Source organism: Melospiza melodia, chromosome 2, assembly GCF_035770615.1.
Source record: "Melospiza melodia melodia isolate bMelMel2 chromosome 2, bMelMel2.pri, whole genome shotgun sequence".
Classification (NCBI taxonomy): Eukaryota; Metazoa; Chordata; class Aves; order Passeriformes; family Passerellidae; genus Melospiza; species Melospiza melodia.
In genome coordinates this window covers 91,597,510-91,623,777 of record NC_086195.1, presented here as the reverse complement: position 1 = coordinate 91,623,777, position 26,268 = coordinate 91,597,510, and the positions used below count along the sequence as shown (strand labels likewise).

Here is a 26,268-nt window from a genome sequence, read left to right as displayed (position 1 = left end):
CAATCCCTTTACATTTTCTACCCATAATGATAGGGTGAGCAGTGCTGAGGAAAAAAAATGCAATCACAATAACAGAGGAAAAAAACCCATGATTCATGGGCATAGAAAGTAAATCACTATGAAAGCCTGCCTCGTCCTCCTCTTTATTTTGCTCATAGGTCAAACAATCTTAATGAAGCCTCCTCCACACTCACTTTATTGTCTGCTCTCATATAGAGCACAGTCTTTTCTAACCCCTTAGTTACTTTTAAAAGCTATGCTGACAGTCCTGCATGGGTTATACTGGGTGCTTGCTGAAGACCTGCTACAATTGAAAGGATCAAAGCCAAAGCATAGCACCATGCTCTGCTCTGTAATTTACCTGCCTGTATCAGGTAAAGTTGGCAGTGGAAAACTATGAATGATGATTACTCCCTCTGGGTAATCCACATCAGAAAAGGAAAGGTGCTGCTATCTAACTGCTTAACTTCCCTCTAACTTTCAACATACAAATGAAGGTTGTTAACTGCCTGCAATTTTATCTCTTTACCTGAATAAAGGTGATAAATTACCCTATTACATTTTCATATGCAAATTTGAAGCTGGATTGATGTCAGATCAAGAATCTGCTTCAGCAAGTCTGCCTTGCTACATACTTTGTCAAGGACCTTTATCTGGTAGAAGAAGCAGAGGATAAAAAGCCTTTGGGCAATGGGGAACACTCTGGAAAGGAGAACAAAGGTGCATTTGCAGTGCTGAGACATTACTGCACTGCCTTAGTCTGCTTTTCCAGGTTGGTATGGGTTGTAACAACAAAGTAATACAGATATCAGCATGACAACATCCAAAATATTTTCCTGGGATCCCTGAACAGCCAAGCTAAAGTCTTTGCCATTGCATCTTCATTGCTACCTCGAGCTCCTCAAACCAGCTGGATGTAATTGCTAGCCTGGAGAGAGCTGCCTTGAAGAGCTGAGCAGAGATTCAGAATGCTTGGAAGGGGCTTTACCACATTTTCTCTGGTGTTTTTATCCTACTCTTGGCACATTTGTTCCACCTGTTCTCCCAACCTTGCTCCATGCTATGCTTTTCTACTTTTTCCCTTGGTTTCTTTTTCCCTTTGAGGGACCCCTCTCTCCACCTCTTCTTCTACTCTTCATGCACAGCATAATGATGATGAAGATGAAACAACAGCTGCATCTGAACATCATTCAAACTCATTCCCTCCTTCACTCTATTAACAAGCCTAAAGTCCAGTTCCAGCCACTTCCCACCACTCCAAATTCTTGTTCTTCTCCTTGCAGATAAAACATTCTCCCAGACAGAGTCTGAAATTCCTGAGACACTAGTATTGGCTGCTGTCAATACAGACAAAACAGATCAGCAAAGAAATGTCAGACACTGAAATTTAAATTACTAGCATTAATCGAGTCAGCAAGTTTTTCAGACCATAGAAGAGATAGTTCAGAGATCTCAAAAATAAGAGGTCAGTATGCAAATCTAACCAAGAAACAAATTTAGGTCAAATCCTATCCCAGAATAACCATACCCATTTCCCACTGAGTCACAGTGTCTAGATGAAAAAATAACTCGAGTTTTAACCTTGTTTAATACTCTGAATAGGGGTAATCTAATAACAACCATCAGGACCTTATTGCCTGATGTCCAAAGCAAATGGGCAGATGATTCTCTGCTAGAAACCCTGTCTTTATTCAACATCTTCTCCAGGGATGTCAAATCCCTTATGCTTATGAAAGGAATGTAAAGGAAATATTTTGTACTAACTCAGAATATCTACAAAGTAAATGGACTCATTAAAATCCTTAACAGCTGAAGCTGAATGGCTTAAACATATTGATTTTATGCAGACCTGTGGTGGTGAAATTTCAATACAAGTTATAGTACTCATACTATTTTTTTTCTTTATTATCTTTTCCTGTTCATAGAACCATCTATTGATGATGGGCAGGCATAATCTATTAAATTTTTACTTTGAGAGTTTTATTTGAACTATATGTTTATTGTAACAAAAAAATCCCTTACTTCTGAATTTATCCAGCTGTTTTGAAAACTGGATGTGAAACTAAAAGATCAACATGGCCTTCTCTGGTGTCTTCAGACATGCTCCTGGAGAACTGAGTTTCTTTTTGTCTTTTCAATCCATTTCTTCCTGAACACCAGAAAGGAACTTGAAACAATGATTTCTTTTCCCCAATCACTACTGAAGAAAGCTCAGAAATTTCACATATTTTCCTTTCAGACCAAGAATCTTGCAACCATTCCAGGACATGCCAAGTACAGGAGTGACCTGATACAAATACACAACAGAACACTAATAACAGAGAGTTACAGTGGCAGCTTCTCAGACACTATCACTTAATGTCAACAGGAATAGACTACTGTGGTAATCCTTCAGAATACTGTTGTAAATTGTTTAGAGCTATTTATTTAATGAAAACCAGAATACTTTCTATGTAAACTCTGCAAAATTTCCAACAGCAATAGACAAGAAACAGATCTATTTTCTTTTAACCTGTAAAAATCAGATGCCTTAAGGTAAATAATTGCACCTCTGAGTTGTTTGGGCTGGTTTTTTTCACATCTTTCTGTAGTCTTGAGATTCAATGAATATCTGCTTCACACTTCCCTGCAACTACATTTCAAATAAATACTCAGTGACAATTCTTGCCAAGTCTCTCCAGACTATTAAGGATGCAGTGAGTATTTCTGCACTTCTTTGGAAGGCAAAGACATGGGCAGCACACCCATCATCACTAAGGGCTTGCATCATTGCTCTGAGCATATTTCCATCACCTCTGGAAAAGCTGTGCTTGTTTGTTGCTATTTCTTTATCTGTCAAGTCCTTGTTCCTTTCTTGGCAAGAGAAATTTTATAGCACAAGGCTTTTGCAGACAGAATTCCTCCTAAAACTTACTTTCTACTATATTCATTTTAGCACTTTAGCCATTTTTCCTGCCATCAGCAGCAAACATGCTTTAACAATCAGCTCCTATTCACTTTGCAAAACAAGAATGTTTCCAGGAGCATGAAGCTTTGCCTAGAATGTTACAGGCTCACCCTTTGTCAATCCTTGTTGAGATCTGCCACAATGCAACATGTCATTCCTTCCCAGCACTTCAGATTTCAACTGACAGAATACAAGTTTTTTCAAGTTTTACAAAGAATTTAGCATGACTTTTCCATTTATCTTGTTTTTATTCTCCTTATGTACAGTTAAGAAATTGTATTTCTTAGGTAGGGTGGGTCTAAGAAACCCTAGAAACCCAGCTTGCTTTCTATAACTGCTTGTAGGCAGCAGGAACGGGTGCCAGTTGCATTTGGAAGTATTATTGTAGGCAGCAGTAGGTTCAGAGAGAATGTCATCTGCATCCAGTGAAAGCAAAGGACTCTCAGCAGGAAGAATGTTGTTTTCCCATCCTCAGAAAGACTCTAGCTCTCTGGTCTCCTTGCTGTGTAATGCTGCTCCTGCCGTTCCCGACAGCTCCAGGGCTCCTTTCACACCCCGTCCCACCCTCTTCCTTGAGATGTGGGTTCGGGATTTCATTTCAATTCACTTGTGCTCTCTTCCTTAAATGTATCATTAAAGAACCTATGTGGGAGAAGCCCTATTTAAACCCATCTAGGTTCAACAATGGCAATAAAAAATGATTGCATAGTTAAGCTCATAGAAAGCCAAGCACAAGACCTGGGCCAGTATTCTTTTAATCAAATAATTGCTATTCAGGCAACACTTTCTATGCAACAATTATTTCTTTTTAAAAGCCCCCAAAGTACTTGAATGAACTCAACCACTTGAGTGACTTTATTTAATTCCCATCATAATACTGTATTATAAATACACTGGAATATTTCTTAAGCTTTGTATATATTTTCTTTCCTAATCATACCACTAGAAAAATAATACCACACTCTGGGATAAAAGAAAAAACACTGTTATTGGGAAGAAGCTTCTTCTTTAGCTTGCCAAGCAGCCACCAGCCTTCCAAGCAGCAGAAATGGCATACAGTGGAGCTGTATACAACACAATCAGAGGGGGTTTGAAGAGTTGTTTTTCTGTTTCCAAATGTACAATGACTGTTCTGAAACAACTGTGTTTTGCATGAGGAGGATTTGAAGGGGAGCAGGTGGCCACTAACAACAGTAAACATTGTGCTGCTATTAAGGATGGGGGGAGGAGGAGGGCAGGAGTCTGATGGCAGAATATTTTGTTTCCCTATGACTATCTCAAAGAAGCACTTGCTCCACTGCTCTGATGCATCATCAGTCCACTGAAACTCTGGTCTCCAAAGGTTAACTTTTTTTTAAATATGGTAATAACAATACAGCTAAATTGGTTTCTTGCTTTCTTCTTATGATTTCATCATCACAAAACTTTCACATTGGGTAGTGCTATGCATAAAGGGATACCAAAGACTTTTGCATTTTTACAATACAGGCAATACAGAGGAAAGAAAAAGAGGGAGAGGGGAAGGGGAAGAGGAAAAAAATTGAGGTTATTTACTTGTCTTTAACAGGCTTGGATTACTTTCCAAGTATAAAGAAATCGACCATACCATGCACATGCGATGGTGTCTGTGCTTCATCAAAATATTTTTAAAGAGCAGCTTCTTTAATCTATAGCATGGATTGAATTCTACTCACCGTGCAATAATTTCAGAAGGATTTTCCACAAGAAGGATGATCTCAGACTCCACAAAATACATCTTACCTGCTTCACTCACATTTCAAATTACCCAGTCTAAATGCTATCAACAAAATCAAATACATATATACAAACATATATATTTCCTTTGGGAAGAAATAATTGCAGCACTCTGGCTCTGCTAATTTAGAGGGTATTCCCTGGCCAAATCCCACTAATTATGACTCCCACCACCAAAATCCTGCCCTCACCAAAGCAAAGGACTGCAGGGCTGGAATAATTTACAAAGAAAGACAACCGTGCCATTAGCAGGAGGTGAGCTGCATGCTCTCCCCTTCTACCAAAAAAGCCAGAGTGGTTCTTGTATTTAATTAATCTACACCTGCTGTCATTTTTCTGGGGATTGTGCCCATTTGTGCAGACTACCAAGATTACAGAATAGCACAAATGCATCCAGCAAAGTGCCCTTAACAGGCATTTGCTTGCCAAAAGAGAACTATGCATATTCTCAGTGAGAGTTAGGAGCATTTGTGGTTAAATGGGAAAACATATTAATAGCTTCCCTGTTTCTTCTCCTCTGCAGGCTAATGTACTCCAGAAAGCAGATTTTGTTTCAAAATAGCAGGAATATGTCTGGAAGAGCTCTTTGTTAAACTGCTGGCTACATACAGATAATACCATCCTGGGGACAATTTTTTCCAGCTACTTTTAATGTGAAGCAGCATTTTCAAAATCATTTTTTCAGACAGCACTTCCACATGTGAAGGGCTTGAATTTTGATGGCCCTGAAGTAACAGTAATATTGCCTTTGCTGTAGAGCCAGCTCTGCAAGATACTAAATGTCCTTGACTTTCATTATTTAAAAGTGCACCTTTCCTGGTAGGATTTTACACTAAAAATAATCCTTTTAGGAATGCAGAGGACCCAGCTGGAGTCCAAAAATAATAATAGTAGTGATGTTAATAATAATTCTAATAATGAGTAGTTTATTGAGCCTAGCAGAATTTTACCTAACAAAAGGAGATGTTCCATATCTTGGTTTTTGTAGCCCAGTACCAACTTTTCAGTTCAACTTTTGCAGGTGCTTTCCCACCAAACTATTCTATTTTAGCACATGTATCATCAGATAGAAACTGTCACACATTGATGTTAAGAGTTTGGTCAAGTGCTTGTTTGTTCATCCCAGGGCAGGAAATTCTCCTCCTTAAGCAGTGTGAGAAACTTCACCTCTTTCACAAGCAGATGCCTACACTCCTTTAGAGGGCAAGCAATATGGATCAGTGAAAATGCAGATTAAGATAAACATCTAAAGAGTCAGCTAGGACAGACAGCATCTCCGGCTTACAAGCCAATGTTGGTATTTTGGAAATAACAATTATTCTACCAACTGATGCATGGTAAAGATTGGCAAATGAGACAAGAATTCACAATTACCTTTTCTTACATATTCAGATATGCTAATACAGCTAACTTACGTCATGTTACCTTTTAGCTTCTTGAACTGTTTTGTTACTCTTCTGTTTTTGTATGCTCCACTTGTGCATTGCATAAGTATCACTTATCCAGTGAGGAGAAGGCAGGGGAGAGTGATGAACTTCCATTAAAATGGAAAACACGAGCCCAGAATATTTCATGTTAAGCATAGAGTGAAATTTGTTTTCTGATGAAACTAAAACAGACCCTTGAACTTAAAAGTCAATGACAGGAAAAAAAAAATACCATGAAGATATGATTTATAGTAGTAAAAGAAAGTTATTCAGGAGTCAATAATTTTTCAAAAGGATTAACAGAGCATATGCAGCATTTTCCATAATGAGATAGGGTAAGTATAGGAAGCTCAATTTGCATGCTATTTGGATTAAATTGATATTTAATCTGTTGATTTCTAATGTGCTGTTGTTGTGACAGTAAAGGTAGAGGTCCTGTACAGCCTCTGAAAATTAATATAGTTCAGAGAAAATTGTAAAAATTGCAATCCTTTTCATATCTAGTGGGAGTTAAACTATACAAGAAGGATGGTTTAGGTGACTAAATTTCCATTTTTTATCATCAGGACACAGGGGCTGGCTAAAAAAAAAGGCATGAAGGTAGCTTTTTGAATTCAGATGTATCTGCCTCTGGGATTCAACTAGGAATTTAATGCCAAATGGAAAACAGTAGGTAAGCATGAAAGCTGAAGTAATTTATCACTGCTATCTTTTCAACAGATAAGCATTTCTTTGTTTGAACAAGCACACATTACAGTACATTAAAAGAAAAATGTTTTGGACAGCACAGCTTCCATAGGGCTTCTACATAATGAAATTTCAGAAAACATTCAGTATAAAAGTTTTGGTGCACAAAGAAGATTATTAATTTTCCTTCTGCATGACAAATAGATAAATACCTCTATGCTAAACACAATTTTAAAGCACCATACAGTGTTCAGGTTCGTATTTTCAATGCTTCAGAAAGCACTAAGAAAGGTACTCAAATTATTAATTTCTTGACATATCCAGTTTAAAAAGGCCCAAACTATCCAATTGAAAACCACTGTTTTTCTCTAGACTGCCACTTACAAACCCAACATTGAAACACCCTGATTTCTTTCCATCTCATACATCAGTACCAGTCATAATGATTCCGCAGACCCTCTTGCTGCAACATCACTATCTTGTGTTTGTGCTGTCAGCAGCAGGCATATCAGCAATCTGTTTCACTTTTGGTCATCTCAGTGACTGATCGATCGGAATTTAGTGAACGGCTCTTTGGACAGTGCATGCCCCATCCCAAGTGCTTTGGATCAGCAAATTAAAGAAGAGCAAAGAACTTTACAGCTCCTTCTCCTCCTCAAATGCTTGAGGGCAAGGGAAAAATACAACGCCTAATTAAATAGAAAATATATCTACCATGAATAATAAATAGAAACAAAGGAGGTTGCAATGTTACATATCAGGTAAAATGGAGGAGATTCTAATATGCAGTCAGATGTGTTTTATAAGTGATAAAGACAACTGGTATCTGGAAGAATTAGTAGTAGAGGAAATAAATTATTATTTTGATTTTCTGTTGTTTTCTCTTCTATATGATTAGTGAAAGGCTGCCAGGTATCTATTGCATTGAAACTTCAGTGCCAGATGTGACTGCTGATGCACTGATCATATCAAAATGGAGGGGCAGAAAGAAGCTTTAAGTCGAATTAGAGTTTATAGCAAACCTATACCATTGTACCAAATGTTTCCATCAATGTAACCAATCTGCAGAGACAGAAAGTAGGTTGCCTGATCAACCCTTTGCCTGCCACAGCTGATGACTATTGGAAAGAAGAGGAAAACCAAGTTCTCTTAAGAGTGAAAATGCAAGCACAAAATAAGGAAAAAAGAACTAGAAGACTGTCTGTAGACAGTCAAAGAAGAAGAAAAGGCAAGGAAGAAAAGTCAACAAAAAGGATCCTAGAGATTCTTCTCTGCGTCACTGAATCTTTGAGAAAACCAAAGACTCTAAAAATGAACAAAGAAAATACCTTTTGGAGCAGAAAATACCTTTTTACAATGGAAAGGAAGGAGGGAAAGACTTGTAGCTAAATATGGAAGCCAGATATAAAAAAGTTAAATCAGTGAGAGGAGAGAGAAGCTGCAGTATGCACAGTATTATGTCCATTTTATTTCCATGTTCTCAAAAGCAATGTCAAAAGCCACGGAGTTTTAAGAAAAGTAAAGATCTAGTCCAGGCTCACAGCTCTTGCACACTGCACGTGGTGTTAACCTCCCTTTTGCCCTGGGCCTCCAAAACCACTCAGCCCTCTAATCAAACCTGAGGGTAGAAGCAGGTCTCTGAAGAAGACCACTCCTCTCCTAGTCCTTTAAAGACTTCTTGACTAGACAACATATTTTCTGCACACTTCAAATCTTGAAAGGATTCATATTTGAGCTTTTAGCTTATGGCTCCCAGATGAGGTTCAATCCAACAAACTCAACTGATGGATGGGCTTGCAAATTTGTCATATGCTTCTTGAGACATTCACTACTTATAAATATGGTGAAGCTATGTACATTCTTCCATGGATGATAATCCCTTGCTCCTTTGGCCCAACATGACACAGTTCTGCACACCTGACCAGGCAAAGCCTGGCACAATCCCAAACCAGCCTGCAAAGAGGCCAGAACTGCCATAAAGAAGCCTTCACCAAAGATCAGTCTGGAAATGACAGGTGTATGTATATATCGATGGATGAATCTGTAGCTGGGTCATACCCACAGCAGAAGCAAGAATTTCTCAACAGTTCTTCCCCTTTCAGATTTTCGAAAGGACAGTGTGAAAATTCATGTCTACTGAGCTGGAGGCAAGGAGAAATGCAAGAAAGATGATAATGTGGCACAATGAGGTGACAAGACAACAATAAATCTGCAGCATAAGTAAGTTATATAACCATTTTCTGAGTTATCTGGACTTTCTGTACAACTCAGAAAAATACCTATACTCTACGAAGAAAGCATATTGCAGCAAGTCCCTGCACTGATTTAGGATGGTTGCATTTACCTTTCCTTACAAGCCATCAGAGAGACAACTGTACATTGTGTAAATACAGTTGGGACACGAATTAATTTCAAACCTATCACATAATCTGATGAGATTTCCCTGGAGATCTCCTAGCACTTTGCAGCACTGTGAGCCATTATTTCCATACTTATTGGAAATAACGTCTGAGCCCAGGCAAGGCACAATATTCCCACTGAGAGTTGTCATGACGGGAATGGAATTAATTCATATTGTCACTGGATATATCCAGGGTCTTTTTGGCATTACTACCATGTAGCCCAAAATATATTTTAATCCATTACAATACAGCAGACCACATAACATATAATTTGGGGTGTCCTAAATTTGGACATAGATTCCCTTTTACACAGAGAGACCACAAGTCACCTTTCCCTGTATTTACAGAAGCCTGATGCAGCTCCACCATTTTCAGTGGTTGAGCTCCTGGCTTACACCCCTGTGGAATCAGAACTGTGTCTGTGACATAACAGAAGCATTCAAGATCCTTTTAAGGTGCAATTTATTAGCAAGATAGACCTTAACCACAATGAGCTGTGATGCTGGCTGTCATACTTTAGAGGACGAGCAAGAAGCTATATATTTTTTTATTGCAGTTAAATTAATTCACACTTCTTATGAAGTTACTTATCTACTTTAAGCATTCTCCATGTGGCTGCTGTCACCAGATGTGGACAGGTCCCCTTCTGCTTCACTAGAAAACCAGCCATGCTGGAATTTTTGGATGAACTAAAGACTCACCTATGTTAAAATCATTTTTAGATTTCCAAGCCATTCTTCAGAAAACTTTCACCAAATATTTCTGGTTTATTTTTGCAAGCAAATTTTCTCCATTTATAGTTGATCTGTTTTTCTTACCTGATTCATATAAGCATGCTTGTAACACTGCAATTTGTCGCCACGGAAACAACTGTTTGGTCATCACAGCTGATGTCACAGAATGAATCAAGTATGAAAATCATGGAAAGTATTTAAGAAAAAAAAAACCAAAATCAAAAAGCACACAGCGTTCTAAACAAATTAATTAACCATTTGGAACTACCCAGAAAGAAATTCAATTAAATATGATGCTTTAGTTTCAGTTTTCAGAAATTTTTAGGGTTTTTTTAAACTTTTTACGTCTCTCTGTGGTGGGCAGCCACTGAGCAAAATCCTGCAAAATGAGTTCTAGCAGCCCCACATCACAGCCAGCATCACAACTCACAATGAGATTGCTGCAGCTTCAAACCCATCTCTCCCAAAACTTTCACAGGAGGCTGAGACACAGCAGTCTCCTCCCTGAGGGTATGCTGAGACCTGACTTGTCCACTTAATTAGCCACTTAACCATTCTAGCAAAAGAGGCTGAACATGCAGCTGTCTGCAAACAGCCTACCATTGCCCAGCAGCTTTAAATATTATATATCTATATCTTTATCTATCTCCATTTTCCTGACAGAAATAACCTCAGGCCAGAAATCTTTTTAGCTGCTGTGCCCTACCCATGTGGATGCTACAGTGATGTCTATTTTATGGATCAATGTTGATTTTCATCCAGGATTCTGTAAAGCTTTGAGGCAAAAACGTTGGAAAGGGAAAGAGAGATAGCATTTCATAATCCAAGGCAGCCTTTTGGAGATTGACCCACAACTCAAGTACAAGTACGCATTTTTATTTAAATTGTGTATTTTTGTATTTAGTAGGAAAATAGATAAACTCATGTATTATTTTGGCTAGCTTACAAATTTCTTATAGCTATAGTAACACAGCTAAAAATGGCGTTCCAAGGTGATTCTAATTTTAGCAATAATAATAAATCTTATTTACCATATTAGTCTTAAAGTTCTATAAATTTGTCACATTTTCCATGAAAAGATAAGCTCAACTTTATTTCTCAAATTGTATCATTGATGCTGCCTTAGAAGCAGCCACTTTCATCACTATCACATGTAAAATCTCTGTGGGATTAAACTTTAGGAAACACTCTTACAAAAAAGAAGTGCCTCTAATTAAATGTAATTAATTTACTAGTGCCCTGCAATTGCAAGTATTAAAAAATAATATAAACCTCAAGCATTTTTTTGTTTTGCATGTGAAAAATGCTACAATCACTCTTTTCACTGAAAATACAGAGGAAATAATATTAGGTGACAGCAAGTTCATTGGAGCAGGTCAATTGAGATTGTCAGGATTCATTAGCATGTGTGTGACTGGTAAATAATTGAGTTAATTTTAGGCTGAGTGACATATTTAGAAAACTATGAATCACCTTATTTTGTGAATTTAATCAACCTTTGCTCTTCCCTGGATAATTCAGTGTACATCTGCAATATTAAGTTGGAACTGATTCTTTACTCTGTTGCCCTCACAAATGCTAGTGGTTTGCAAAATTTCAAAACCATCAACTGTATTAAATGCTGGCCTCCAAAAGGATTTCAACACAAATAAGGCACCATAACTACAAAGAAAACAGAAGTGAAGTAAACAAACAAGCAAACAAACAAAAAAACTCAAAAAAAACTTCCTAGAAGCTGAAGAAGTTTCTTTCTTCAACTGAAGTTTTAGCAAGATTTAGCTGAAATCTCTATTTGCTCTGTCTCTAAGAATAAAAATGCTTAAGTCCGCAAGATAGCAAAGCAGAACAATTATTTCTCTGGAAACTTTCCCAAAAAATAGCTTCTGTTTGAAAAATTTAGTCAATCCTCAAATGCTTCTTTGTGACACTCCGTTAGCCCAATTATCTCACGTTACAAAACAAAAACATTGCACTGCATATGGATGTTCCAGCTTTGGCTCTGAAAAATGCTACTTTCAACAGCAGGAAACATCTTTTTTCAAAACTTAGCTTTATTTGGAAGTAAGTCACAATTTCTAGCTAAAGTAAACCATTCTTTTACTTTTCATTGGATGTCTTCTGATCTATCTAGAGGGTTTCTCTTCATTTCTGGAAGACATTCTATTAGCACTAGATTTTATATTGAACATGACAATGTTTAGGTAACAGTGGGCTTTTCTGTGTAAAATTTGAGCTGTGATATGCACTAGCAAAAAGGCCAATTACTCATCATTTTGTAGTTTGAATATGCAAACAAGTTGCTTGTGGATTACTGGCAGCTACGGCTTGGGCTCTGACACTTAACTGTTATTAATACACAAAGCAATTAATGTAATTATAAATATGGGGAAAATATCAACATTATTTACAGTAGTTAGTTATTAGGAGGTAAAATACTTTGTCAGCTGTAATACAATACAAATTGCTGCACAGCGTTCAATGTGATTGCAACACACATATATTCAAAGTACTACAGTTTATATTCTAGGTCTGTCCTCCAGGGATCAATTTATGATACTCTGTGCTGGGTATTTTATCTTGACAAAATAAGGACACTTTGTTCATGTGCAGCTACATTTGGCTACCATACGCTTTCTGTGTGGGTAGGATTCCAGATCCAACCCTTGCCCAGTGAATAGGGATACACATTGGGATGCATGGGAGGCATCATTAGTATCTACACAGAAAGCACCACAAAAGTGTGCACCTGCCTCTCCAATTTGAAAACATTTTCCTCAAGCTTGTATCAATTTTCTTCATTGTTGGCACTGCTTTCTTGAGTGTTCGAGCTAAAAATCCCACTTGGACATTTACCATCTACACCCCATGCTTGCAGAGGATGTAGTGACAGGCAGTGACTCTGCAGGGGAGGTTTGGGAGGTCTACTGAAATGATCCATGCAGTTGACAGACAGCTAGGTGGGAAATGTAACATGGACAAAGCACACTCCCATAGGGGAATGCTGCTTTCTTCCATACTCAAACTCATTAATCCATTTAAGCAGAAATGCCTTCATTTTCCTTCCTTTTCTTGCACTTGGAATTAAACTCCTGTTCAGAATTCACGATGTTACAAACAGCAGCCAATCTTAAACAAGACTATTTCAAAGCTCCTTATTAGTGCTTTATTTTTTAAGTCTGACAATTGTGTCACCCATTACTGACATCCCCAATTATTAGCACCATGTGTTACTGGGTAGCATATGGCATGTTTAGCAGCGGGACTCGGCCACCACCACTCCAGTGAATTAGGAGAAAAGTTGCTCCCAGGTACCAAAGTGGTGTCCTTGCAATCGCCTATCATAAACACACATTTTCCTAGCTCTGCCAAAGGAGACAAAGAGATGCAACACCATGCCAAGTCAGAAAAGCAAAATAACTTTGATTGATAGAAGGGACAACACAGCAGAGGTGCATATTACTAAAAACACAGCGTACCTAGATGGGGAAGCAAATTAAATATTAACGGGGAACTGCTAAAAGCTGACACTTTCTCTAACTAAAGCAAATTGCTACTGCCTAGTTCATAATGGCTGATGCACAATCCTGCTTTATTTTCCAGCTGCTCCATGAGACTGATTCAAGCTCACTGAAAACAGCCCTTGTTGGATGCAGTCTCAAGTAAGAACAAGAACAGACCAAATATCTCAGTTTAATTGATTAAACAGTTCTGCTTAATATCATTATCAATGGTCTGGATAAGGGGATCAAGTGCACCCTCAGTCTCTTTGCAGAGGACACTAAGTTGAGTGGGAATGGTGATCTGCTGGAGGGCAGGAAGGCCCTGCAGAGGGATCTGGACAGGCTGGATTGATGGGCCAAGAACAATTGTATGAGGTTCAACAAGGCCAGGTCCTGGGTCCTGCTCTTGTGTCACAACAGCCCCATGCTACAGGCTTTGGAAAAAATGGTTTGGAAAGCTGCCTGGTATAAAAGGACCTGGGGGTGCTGGTTACCAGCCAGCTGAACATAAGCCAGCAGTGTGTCCAGAGAAACTTTTCTATCAAATCATGGTTGGATAAGACAGAAGTACTACTTCCCTACTGGTTACAGAATAGAAGAACCATGCATTACTTTTTCCTGGTAACACTACTAAGCAAAAAGTCAGTTTGAAAGTGTTTCCAAAGAGGTAAAATATTTGTGTTTTTAAGAAAGCTCAGTGCAGAATTCAGACTATTTCCTGACAGTTGGTATCTGAAAGTTCTTTGTTTGATCAGAATGCCTTCTTTTTCTTTAAAGAAAACTAATTTGCTTAGTTGGTATAGAGTCCGTATTCAGTGTCCCCCTTCCAAGTGTCACATCTCAACATGGTGTAAGTCACTCTGCACCTCTGGAAGGGTCTTGTGAGCCATACAGTCCTTCAAGACTCCCAGCCACCTCCCTGGCCCCTAGGGGAGGGGACAGCCAAAGGACAGCCTCCACAATGGGTGACCGCTGCCTGCTGCCACTCGACAGCAACGCCCACGCAGCAGCGCTGAGGGGCTCCATGCCCTGTGCCAGGGCTTTGCTCCATGCACAGCCCTTCCAGCTGAACTTCCCACTTTCTGCCTACTTGTCACATTTAACTTCACTTTCTGTGTTTAACGTTTCAGATTTGTGTGAAGTTTAAAAAAATAAAAGTTGGAGCGTGCCAGTTATTCCTCTGAGGTTTCAGAACACTAACTTTGCAGTTCTTCTGCTGTTTGGCACAGGCTGCCACAGATGGAAGATGGATATCTGTCCGCCAATGTTTAAAGAGGACCAGAATTTTTTGTTTAAAATTTTTTGCTATTCAGCACTTACAGACAAACAATCAGCCAGACCAGCCCTCCTCTCCTTCTCTCCATAACAAATGCATTCACAAAATGAACAGGGGAGACCATTGCCTGCACAGGATTCACACACCCAGAGATGTCTGGGGTGCATTGGGACTGCCTTGATGGATAGTTTTGGAAAGAAAGGGGCCAACTTTTTCTAACCTGGCTTGAAAAGCTCTGAAACTCACATACCCTTCTACTGCAAGGGAGCTCATTTAATGACAAGGAAAACAAAGTTGTCCAGTAGCCTTTTCAGCAATGTCAGCCAGGAATTTGCCAATTTTGAGTTGGTCCAACCCAAATATCTGAGGAAAGCTGTTGAATTGGTGCATGCTCTTGCTAAATCAGCTGTGTTCCCTTGCCTGCTGATGGCTGCCGACTTAGCCTGACCTGAAATACTCCAGCTTCCTCCCCCCAAGTGTTACAGTCGCTCTCGGCTATCACACCTGATCTTTCACAAAAGTTCCTGCACCTTCCAGGCTTGTCACAACAGCCCTTGGAGCATAAGCTGAAGCCAACTTGACACAACAGATTTCCTTTTTCCCTTGGAGACATGCATATGCCACAGAGACTCAGCTCACCACCTATACACTTCAAACACTCCTGAGCACACCCAGGTGGGATAGCACTTTTGCAAACTGGGCAGCACTGTTGCTTCCTTTACTTCACCCCTTTTTTTTTTCCCCCTTTTTAAAGTAAAAAGTTGGCTAAAGCAAGTCTGTTTGAAGTTAAGTTCCTAATTTATACTCAGTGAGCTGTCTTGTGCTGTGTCCAAAATTGGAGGAGAAACATTGTCGACGTTTCCTGGAACCCCTATGCACAGCCTAGCAAATGAAAGCTTTCTCTGCTGCTCCAGCATCCCTGGAGCCCGAATACTTCAAGGATTAAGGATTTCTTGCTTATGCAGAAAGGTGGTGCCTGCATGACTGTGTGCATGCAAGGAGATGTTTTCAGGAGCAGCAGAAAGTAAGCTATGTCACAAAGTCCTGCAGTGCTCACTGCTTTCTTCCTTCCTGCATGACACCTTGGGGAAAATTCAGGGAGAAAATGAATGCTGCAAAACGACAGGCACTGGACAGTGTCTGGAGGGAAGCAGGTAAACTTGCTACCCCAGGGACAAGGGCATGGCTGGCAGGAGGGGAGAATCCAGACAGCTGGCTCTCTCCCAGCTGGGGATGAAGAAGTCACAGGTGAAGCAGGGCCACGTGCCTTACTAATAGCAGCAGCTTCCTGCTCAAAATAAGAAGCAGGTTCACACATTTGCTCTCCAGTTGGGTTCAGACGTAAGCTGCAACACAGATGTTCACAGGGCACAAAGGGGATACCCAGCAGAGCTGGCTGCAAAAGAAAATTTACAGGAATGACAGCAAGTTGCCTTTTACAGCAGGCTCTCTAGAGAGGCAGTAAAAGGAAAGCTCATTCCGCTACAATTTTTTTTCCTGAAACTCCTCCTTGTGCAAAGTCTCGCTACAGTTAATATCTCTAGAGACTGCAAATGAATTTAGAAGGGGAGAAAACATAGGAAAGCAAAATAAGAAAGCAAAGCAGAAAACAAAGCGGAAGAAATGAGAGTGAAGAAATGTATCACAAAAGGGAGCAGTAAGGGCACGCCAATAGATATGAGAAATACCAGTAAAACATAAACATCTGAAACATTGATCTTTTGCACACACTCTGAAAGGATGACTAGACATCCCATGGGATCCTCTGACAGGCCTGGACACAGGTCTGAACATCCAGGAACTCCAGCAGTAGGACATTAGGTGATCCAGGAAGGTACCTGACCCCATGCATAAATTGGAGACCACCATTCTTCTCCAGCTTTTGCTAAATATCTTGGGACCTACAGGTGAAGCATGCTATGAAGATATGTTGCATTCAAATTCTTACAGAATAAGCAACTTAGTGCAAAAATCCATTTTTGTGAATTTCATGCATAAGCATTTAACCTCTCCCCATTTTTAAATCTCTTCAAAGTTTCTCACACAGATCAAGGTAAGTCCAGCTGTTATATCCAGTATTCAAGAAACCTTTCACTCCTTCCAACTGAACTGAATCTGAAAAAAATTGCCTAGGTCTATGAACTCTTTTGAAAGAATAAGAACTTCTAAATCTTCTCTCATTCAACTTTCTCCATTACTAGGAGTTCAGTAGAGCTTCAAGAACCATAAAGTGTGATCTGACTTTTAAAAAAGAAATCACCTGGAAATTGCTTTGTTATATGCAAGAATGTATTTCTGAAATTGCCTGAATATTTTCTGTAAATGATTGAAGTAAGATGTGAGCATCACTGAAACACCTAAGAAGAAAATTTCCAGGAACGTCAATGTACCCAAGTTTTCAACCTTCATTTCCTTCCCATATTTAGTTATATTCATACATTTACTACCTTCAACAGTTGCAAAAAAGTCCCAAAGGAAACACAGCTGTAAAGCCAGGTGAAGCACAGACCCAGGTAGGAAGGGATCAAATAAGAGCCACTTCCTCTCACTGATTTTACCTTCAAAACCTCTTACTTGCTTGTTGAGACTCATCTTTTTGTTCACTCTCAAGTTTGCAGGTTTGGCTAAACATTAATCTCTGAGCAACTGTGAACGTCATAACCTTCCAAATTTCTGTCCTACAATAACCATGTGTTATTGAAAATTCAGCCTACAAAGATCCATCACAGCATCCTGTTCACAGAGGCTGAGATTTATCAAGAGCTGTAAGAGCTCAGCATTAAACTGTCAACAAAACTCACACAGTCCAAACCATCCAACACAAAGCATGAATGTATCCATTACACGTACCTATTTATTGCAGATACTTTCCCAGTTTCAAGAAGCATATAATCTTGAAGAACTGCTTCAAGTTCAGAATCCAAGATCTGATAAAAAAGATAATATATTTTTAAAGTCATTAAAAGTATATGATTTAAGCATATAAAATGAATATATATATATATTGTGCAAAATTGCTACTTAGAAATGAGCCCATGAGCCAGTCCTTCTGAAGCTGTGCATCACTTGAGACATGTTGTGGGTGATAACAATGATGTTATGGTAATTTATAATACATTACATTTAAGGTATATAATACTGTATAGATTCTTAAAGAACTTCTACACGTGAGTTCAAAATAAGTTCAAAAAAAATCCCAAAATTTTCAAATAGTAATTTTGCTACAATCATTTGCAATGAAAAAACAAACACAATGTACTGAGTATGAACAACTGCCAGTATCAGAAAAAATAAATTATTTAGGAAACCACAAGTATCCTTATGTGCATTTAAGGAGTATTTTGCCTTTAGCTTGCAGCAGAACAGTGACATGAGCTGGGAAACCACATGAAAAATCAAGGGTATCCTTAAGTGCATTATTTCTTTAATGTTCAGAAATGCTGAACATGGCAGTTCTGTTACAGGTGTGAAATTATGGATGTACATCCTTGTAAGGATACATATAACACCTAATCACAATTAGTCCCAGAGTCTCTGTAAATTTTCCTGGTGATTCTCACACAGTGACCCTGAGCATAATGCATTTATTAAACCTGATGTGCTTAACAAAGCAAAAAGGAAGAAGATGCAGCAGTAGAAAGAAGCAGGCTCAGTAGACCAAGGAAAGACACAAAGGAGAAAAAAAAAAAAGAAAAGGAAAAATAGGAAGAAAGTTCATGTGTCCAAATGCACTTGGTCTGATCTCTGTTCTGCATAATCACCATCATTAGTACATGCTCTATTGAGTATTTTGGTGGCACTATTGGCAACTTTGCATTCTGCAACAAGAAACACCATTTCACACAGGACTGCCACACAGGCACAGCTCTTAAAGATAATTAAGAGCCCATATTAAAAAAAGTCTTGTCTCTTTTCTTTCCACAGAGTTTTCCTGAGCTTTCCACAGCAGCTGTGCTACTGGTACCAACCACGTGATTCCCGGTGAAGGGCAAAGAGAATCAGCTATAGAATTGTCTACACCCACTATGCATCAATGGTCACCAGCAGGGAGCACCCATGTGTCCCAGCTGAAGAGCAGACATTTGCTTCTCCAAAGGATCAGCCCACCCAAGGAGTCCTGGACTCCCTCTGTTCCCTTCTGTGAGCTGGTAATTTTCAAGCAGAGAGATGAAATGTAAATATCAGCATGGATAATTATTTCACTGCTCATTTTTTGCAAGATAATCAGACAGAAAGATAAGACTCACTCTGAGGAACAGAAGCAGTGGAATTTTTTATCCAGCAACAGCATGAAAGATTCTGCCAATTCTTCTTACAAAAGCAACAGTTCGCTGATTTGTTGGCTGCTGCCTACTTTCATGTGCAAGAACAACAGAAATCCCTCACTGGTCTTCTCTACATATTTTCAGGCAATCACTGCAAGCATGACAACTTCTAGGATTATTTATTCTATGCACTGTGCAGCCATTCCTGCTGTTGATGTCAGCTGCAGACAAGCCAGGCTCAGAAGCTCAGATTCAATCACACAGGCACGAGTAACATCACTACATCTCCACCCTTTGCACCTCCTACTCAATTCCCCAAAAGAGATTTCCATAATAATGCATAATCACAAAGAAAATGTTATTAAAGTGAATCTCAGCAAAATACCACCTCTAAAATTAGTTGGAGCTACCTATTAGATAATACCAATGAAAATCTGCAAGATCAGAAGGTGGTCAAAGTTTACCCTTTATTTTCTACAGTGATGTTCTCCTTTTTTTCCTACAGTAATGTCCTTCCTTTTTTCTACTTCTTCATCAGTTAGCCTTGTAACAACTTTTTCCACACAGAATCACAGAAAATCTCTGTGGAGAGAGTTGGAAGGCACCCATAGAAGGCATCCAAGAATCACTGAGTCCAGCTCTCTGCTCCTTGCAGGACTACCTAAAACTAGGCCAAATGACTGTGGGCATTGTCCAGACACTCTCTGGATTCTGACAAGCTTGATGCCATGACTATTTCCTTGGGGAGCCCGCTCCAGTGACTGACCACCCACCCAGTGAAGCACCTTTCCATAATGCCCAATCTGAACTTCCCTGCAACTTCATGCCATGTCCTTGAGTCCTGTCACTGGTCCCCAGGGAGAGGAGATCAGCTCCTCCACCTCTGCTGGCCTTTCCTGAGGCACCCCCTAAACTATGTTCTCCCTCTTATTTATCCCCTTCATGTCTTACCCAATTTATGACTGCCCCTTTTACCTTCACTTGCAAGGCCTCTGCAGCTGACAATAAGCACTCATCTCACCACATCTTGACAGGAATTACCACCCATCAGATGTAGCATGTTAACCACCTACATATAGGCTGTTCCCTGGCTGAAACATCTTCAGCCAAGTGACCTTGACAATAAGTAGAGATTCCAGGGACTGAACTGTCAGGTCCTGCAAAACTTGTGTCATAAAGGTAACCTTCAAACTGCCCAGGTGTAAAACCCTACCAATTCGATAATGCATGAAATTATATTTCTCACAGACACATTTCACAGGATTGTTGACCAGGGAATTTCTTATGACATATTTACAGAGAAATGTTATGAATTATTGCATGGCTGAGATAGCTCTGTGACAGAATGTTTGCGACCAAAGATAAGAACAATTGTGTGTTAAGTACAAGCATACAATTTGCTGTGCATAATATTAGCAGGGTTTATTTTAGAATTGACCACCCACCTGACTGTTCCAAAAAACCTCCTGGAGTTGCTACAAGATGCCAAAGAAAGTTTTCACTTGTAGCAGACTTTCTGTCTTTAATAACACCAGCTGTCGCTTTTACAAACACATTATGCCCTTCACATATTATCCCATATTCTGCAAACACCAAAAAAACCCAAACTCTCCCACAGTTATTAACATCTGCTTCACTTACTGATTCTGACAATGTGAAGGACAAAGGCATGATTTAACAGATTGCTCCACATAAAGCAGCTATGCAGTCCACAGAAGGATCCATCAAATGCCCCTGTCAGAGAGCTTTACAAAGCGCAGCTTAATGAACGTATGCAAATTGCTATCATATATAAAATGCCTGATACCACTTCAACAAGCAACATGCCTATGAAATCTATGGAGAATGGTAAGAAAGATCAATCTAATTTGTCTTTGAAATAAAATTATTGGGTTTCCTCCAGATAATTTCAATCTTTTTTTTTTTTTTTCTTGAGTGCCCTGAAGCACACATTACATACAAAGAACTACTGCTTTAGGCACTGGAAGATGTGATTATTCAATAGAAAAAACATGCAGCAAGAGACAAACTGGAAGCACGCTGGTACTCTTCAATATTTTCCTTCAATGTTTTGACATGCTGGCACTTTTTAAAAATTAGTTTTTCCAAGCCTTGTTGCATTTAAACAGCCCCTGTTTTTTTCTGGTGTTGCTTGATGTGAGGTTGAAGCCTGAGTACAAGTCAGGCTGATATTTACAGCATGAGGAAATGCTCAGATATGAAAGTGCACCAGAAAACAACATGCATCAAGGATGATTGCTGCTGCTGCTGTTTTCAACATTATTGATCTAGAAATCTGATCTTTTTTTTTCCCATCAAGATAAGGAAAGAATAGCTTATGAGCAAAAAATATATTTGATGGAAAAAAATCAACATTTTCTAGAGCTTTATCCCTCCTGAGAACTGAAAGCTCTTTTCACCAACTGACTTGAAAAAAGAATGTATAAAAATACCCTTGTGTTTTGTCAAAGAAGCTAAAACCCACAATCACCCTTTAAGAAGTTTGTAGAAAAACAGACAGAACGTCTCTAATTTTTTATTTTTTTTTTTACTCTGGAAAAACAACACATGAAAAAGAACAAGGCACGGTATGTGTGCATCAGAAACTAGAAGGTGCAAAGTTCCCGGATCTTGGCTTTACCACTTACATTGAAGGGCAGGCAGGTGTGAAAGTGAAAGAAGACTGTGAAGCGCCATGATTATCTCCTTGTATCTCATGCTGGGACCATAAAAGGAAAAGGAACACTAGGTAACACTTTCTCAGGTGGTTCTTTGTTATGTTAGGAGAATTCCTGGTGCAGTATTTGAACAGATAAACAGTTTCAACTCTTACTTTATGTCACAGTATGATAGAATCGCTCAGGTAAAAAGACCTCTGATATCATCGAGTCCAACCATTAACTCAGCACTGTCAAGGCCAGCACTAAATCATGTGCCTGAGCACTACATCTACACGACTTTTAAATACTCTCAGGGCTGCTGACCCAACCACTTCCCTGGGCAGCTTGTTCCAATGCCTGACCATCCTTTTGCTGAAGAATTTTTCCTCATATCCAATCTAAATTTTCCCTGGTCCAACTTGAGGTCGTTTCCTCTCATTTTATTGCTTGTAACCTGGGAGAGGAGACTGGCTCCCACCAGTTTGCAACTTCCTTTCAAGTAGAGAGGGGTAAGCTCCTCCTAGGCCTCCTTTTCTTGAGGCTAAACAATTTCAGTTTCCTCGGCCTCTCCTCACAAGACTTGTGCACTAGGTCCTTCGTGCATTAGATGATTCTTGTTAAAACAGAAGTAATTGCTGTTACTGTCAAAGCTAGACACAAATTTTGCTCAGTGCCGTAGGCAAAATGACCAAGATGAGCAGTACTTGGTGCAGGATTCTCAAATCTCTCTATCATGGGACCACAGTTTCTGCACTGAGAATGAACTAAATTGTAAAATAAGAGTCCAACTTGGAATACCATGTCAGAAACGTATTGTGATCTCCTTGTTTTAAAGGCACTAACTTGTAAAATCCTTTCCATTCTGTTACACTAAATATTCAGTATGTGCCAGGCACCGTGTAAAAAGCTTTTATTTCTGTGCAAATGAATATACATTAGAGTGAGTGTTTATAACATTTTTCTAGCTTTGGGTTTATATAACTGACAATTAAGGGGTGATATCTTTAACACTATGTATCACTTCTACATGCCAGTATCACTTCTAGATGCCAGTTAGCAATATTTAACAAAGCAGGCAGTTCTCATTTTTATGTCTTTTGTTTTCGTATTCAGATTTGGTCCTCCAGCTTTGCATTCAGTCAAACACTAAAATCAGGGAATAAATGAACATGACAAGCCTTCCTTTATTCCACCTCATTTCTCGAAATAACTCTTTCAGCTTCCATCATTACCATCCCTATTTTAAATTTGTTCTTTTTAACATAAATCTACAAGTACAGAAAAATCTCTCCCTTTTTGACTGTGCATCAAGGCCAACAGTTTCACAGCTGATATAGGTAATAAAGGCAAATTAAAGAAGTTCCATGTCACACCTCCTCTCTTATCTCCTGAACCTATATAAAATTATACTAATTATCGTAAGTAAAATTAAATGTTCTAAGTTTCCCTGAAATAGAGAGAAAATTATTATTCTTGGGAGTCAATCTTATAGCTCCCTTAAGATATAACATGCAATAGCTTTCAGGGTACAAAAAGAGCCTCTAATACAGATTCCAGATTCAGTTTAAGAAAACAGCTTCAATGAATTATATTAATGCATAGATCATCAACAAAATTACAGTCACACTTTGTGCAATAGAGTGTGCTACATGATAATGCTGCACATGATAATCCTGTTACTTTGGGGTGTTTTTTCGGGATTCTTTTCTTCAGGAACAGCACCATTTACAATCAGGATGTACTGCTTTAATAAAATAGGTGAGAAGCAGAGCCAGTCCTCCCTGTCCCACATCCCTAGCCACTGACAGATTCCTGCCATCCACTGCAGTGAGAATATTAACCCATCACTGTTATGGACAAACTACACATGCTGGACAGCAGCACAATCAGTAACAGCAAATGGTTCTGGGATACCCTGTACTGACAGTGAAGTTGGTGAGAAAGTGCAATCCTTGATTTGATAAGCTCCTTGGCAAGCGAGTACAAACCCGTGTTCCCTGTTAAAAAAAGAAAAATGAGAAGAACAAAAAAGTCTGTTAGATTTCAGACCTTTTTCTACTCAAAGAAAGTGGATTTCCAGTGGCTGAAAATGCCCTCTTACCTGAGCTCTGGGAAAATGCAAGAAAGGACTCAACTGCTCTGAAGTATGTCTCAAAAGTACCAGCCTAAGACTCCCAACCTGAAATATTTCTGTGGAACAACTGAGCAACATTAATCAATATTTCTGAAGAGAAGGGTCCCCACCTGCCCTGACACAGGCAGGGGAGGCACACAACACAGCCACTGCTTTTGGTTTGACAATACAGAGCCTAAGCCACCTTCCTCCATCTCTACAGTGTCTGAGATACAAAGAAATGTGCTGCTGTCACTGCAGTCTAGAGGTTGGAATAGAAATTTCACAAGAAGATACATACCTTTTGGGGTTTTTTGTTCTAAAAACAAGGCAGAAGCACTGCATTCTTCATACCAGTGAAAGACTGGCTGAACAGCTGAATGTAATAGAGGCAATAAATCTCTGACCCTTTACCCTTCTTATTAAAGTGACAACTCTTGGAAACCCCTGTTCAAATCATCATAAGGAATGTAAAAAAGAGTTCCAGTAAGTTCAATGCAGGTAATATTTTTTACAAGACTTATAAGGACAACATGGGTAAATTCAGTATGACCATAACGTTAATTTGTCCTGGAAAGTCCTTACACATTAGTACAATAACATGTGAAGATTATGATACCCCATTCCTGCATAAAGAGAGGAATCACTCAGAAATATCCACCAGTAGCATCCTATCTTAGAAACCACAGGAAGGTCAAAAAATTCGTAAGAGAAACAAGAGAACCATCAAATCCTCCTTGGAAAAGACACCTATTATAATGGGGACCAGATGCAATTCAGAGTTGTCTGCTTATGTTACTTTAAAAAAGAAAATTATAATGTTCCCTTCTGTCACAGAACCAGCACAGAAGATGGAGCTGTGAAGAGGAAAAAGATCAAACAACTTGAGAGGAGTTTAGGAAGTCTTCCTAAGCAGCCGCTCATGTCTACTGTAAGAAAAGGAGGCCGGGCACCAAGATGTCATTATCTGAAAAGTCAGATCCAATGAGGAACAGCTTATCAAGATAAGAATAATTAGCAGACAAGCTAGTGGCAGAATTAGTTCACCATGGTGATGATAAAACAGTATTAGGAAAGCAGGGCAATTTTAAGAAAAGGCAGCTAAAAATACCTGCCTAGCTCACACTTCTCCCCAGTTCTTCTCATCTCCAGCATGCTGATGCTTCAAAGTTAGCTGTCCCAACAGACAGCCCTGTACTGTCTGCCAGTGTCACGATGACTTATAGCATGCTGTGGTAGGCTTGCAGTCTCTGAGGATTGCGTGTCTCTGTGAATGATGAGGATAGCTGCACTTTGTTCCAGTTACTGTGAATTAGGAGCAGAACCCATTGACTAGCATGCTTTCAGCACAGGCTCCAGCTGGGAAAAGGCTGGGTTCAGTGCCTGGGCTGCAGTTTTGAAGGAATACACTTCCCAGAAGGATGAACTGGGTCTCGGCCAGGTTTCTGTTCCTGCTGTGCCCAGGGGGACTGACAATACAGTGTCTTTTCCACAGAGACACATGCACTCCACACAGGCCCCTCCTAGCATCACCAACAACAGACCAAGACCAGAGTCTCATATGTTTTTCAGGAAGAGACATCCCAAACTACAAGGGTCTGGCAACAGCAAGGAAATTGTTGTACTGACCATGGACTGCAGCCTTCTGCCCTCTGTTAATAACCAGCAGAAGCCACTAACCATTGCATTAAACATGAAATAAATGACAGTGCAGACACATGAGCAGTGGCCAGTCTCCTGTTTAGCCCTTTTGGTAACACTATGACTTCATATTGCATCCGTGGCTGTTTGTTTTTTTTTCAATCCCCGTAAATGCTTCTACATATTCTCATAAAACTTCCCTAAATTTACCAAATTCTCTCTTCAAGTTTTGTTTTTCCTCTCAACTAGTGCACTTGGAGTTTATACCACAACTTCACCCTCCTGGGATGTTTGAAAAATTTCTGTTAATGTTCAGTCTAAATTCATTCAGGACTAATTAATAAATGTATTATCTTGAGCAGTTGTTATTATTCCTCAGTTTCAACATCTCTCCTCCTTCTCTGGCATTTTCCCTCCAAAGGAATTTAGTACAAAGGTTTAATTTCCTGGACATTATATACAAGTTATTAGGAATGGAGGCTTAGCATATTTTGTCAGAAAGTCTGACAGAAGGTAACCAATCACTGGGAAAATGTATTTAACTTTTCTTTTTTTTTTTTAACTAATAAACAAAAGGCAGATGCTGATTTCTTTTCCTAGTTACTCCAGTATAAACCAGGAATGGTTGGACCTGTATGCAGAGCAATCCATAACCTGTGGCTAGAAGTAAGAACTGCATCTGAGCAGGCATCTGCCCAGGGCTGCAGTGAGGACTGTGTGCACTAAGCTGTCAGCAGAGAAGAAATACCTGATAGAGAACGGAAGAGTGATTGGCATCTGTCAGGTAAGAGCCATTTTGCAGAGGCCTTCAAAAATGAAAGGCATTGATCATAGTTTTCCTTCAGTCCAAAGAAACTTGAA

General features: G+C 39.3%; 1 protein-coding gene across 1 annotated transcript in view; it reads right to left on the bottom strand.

The window, feature by feature from the left end:
• Positions 1 to 26,268, bottom strand: part of ENOX1 (ecto-NOX disulfide-thiol exchanger 1) — a 357,032-nt gene that overhangs the window by 267,434 nt on the left and 63,330 nt on the right. Inside the window, 1 exon segment of the mRNA XM_063149347.1 lies at positions 17,579 to 17,655. The gene's annotated coding sequence lies outside the window, so the exon portion shown is untranslated.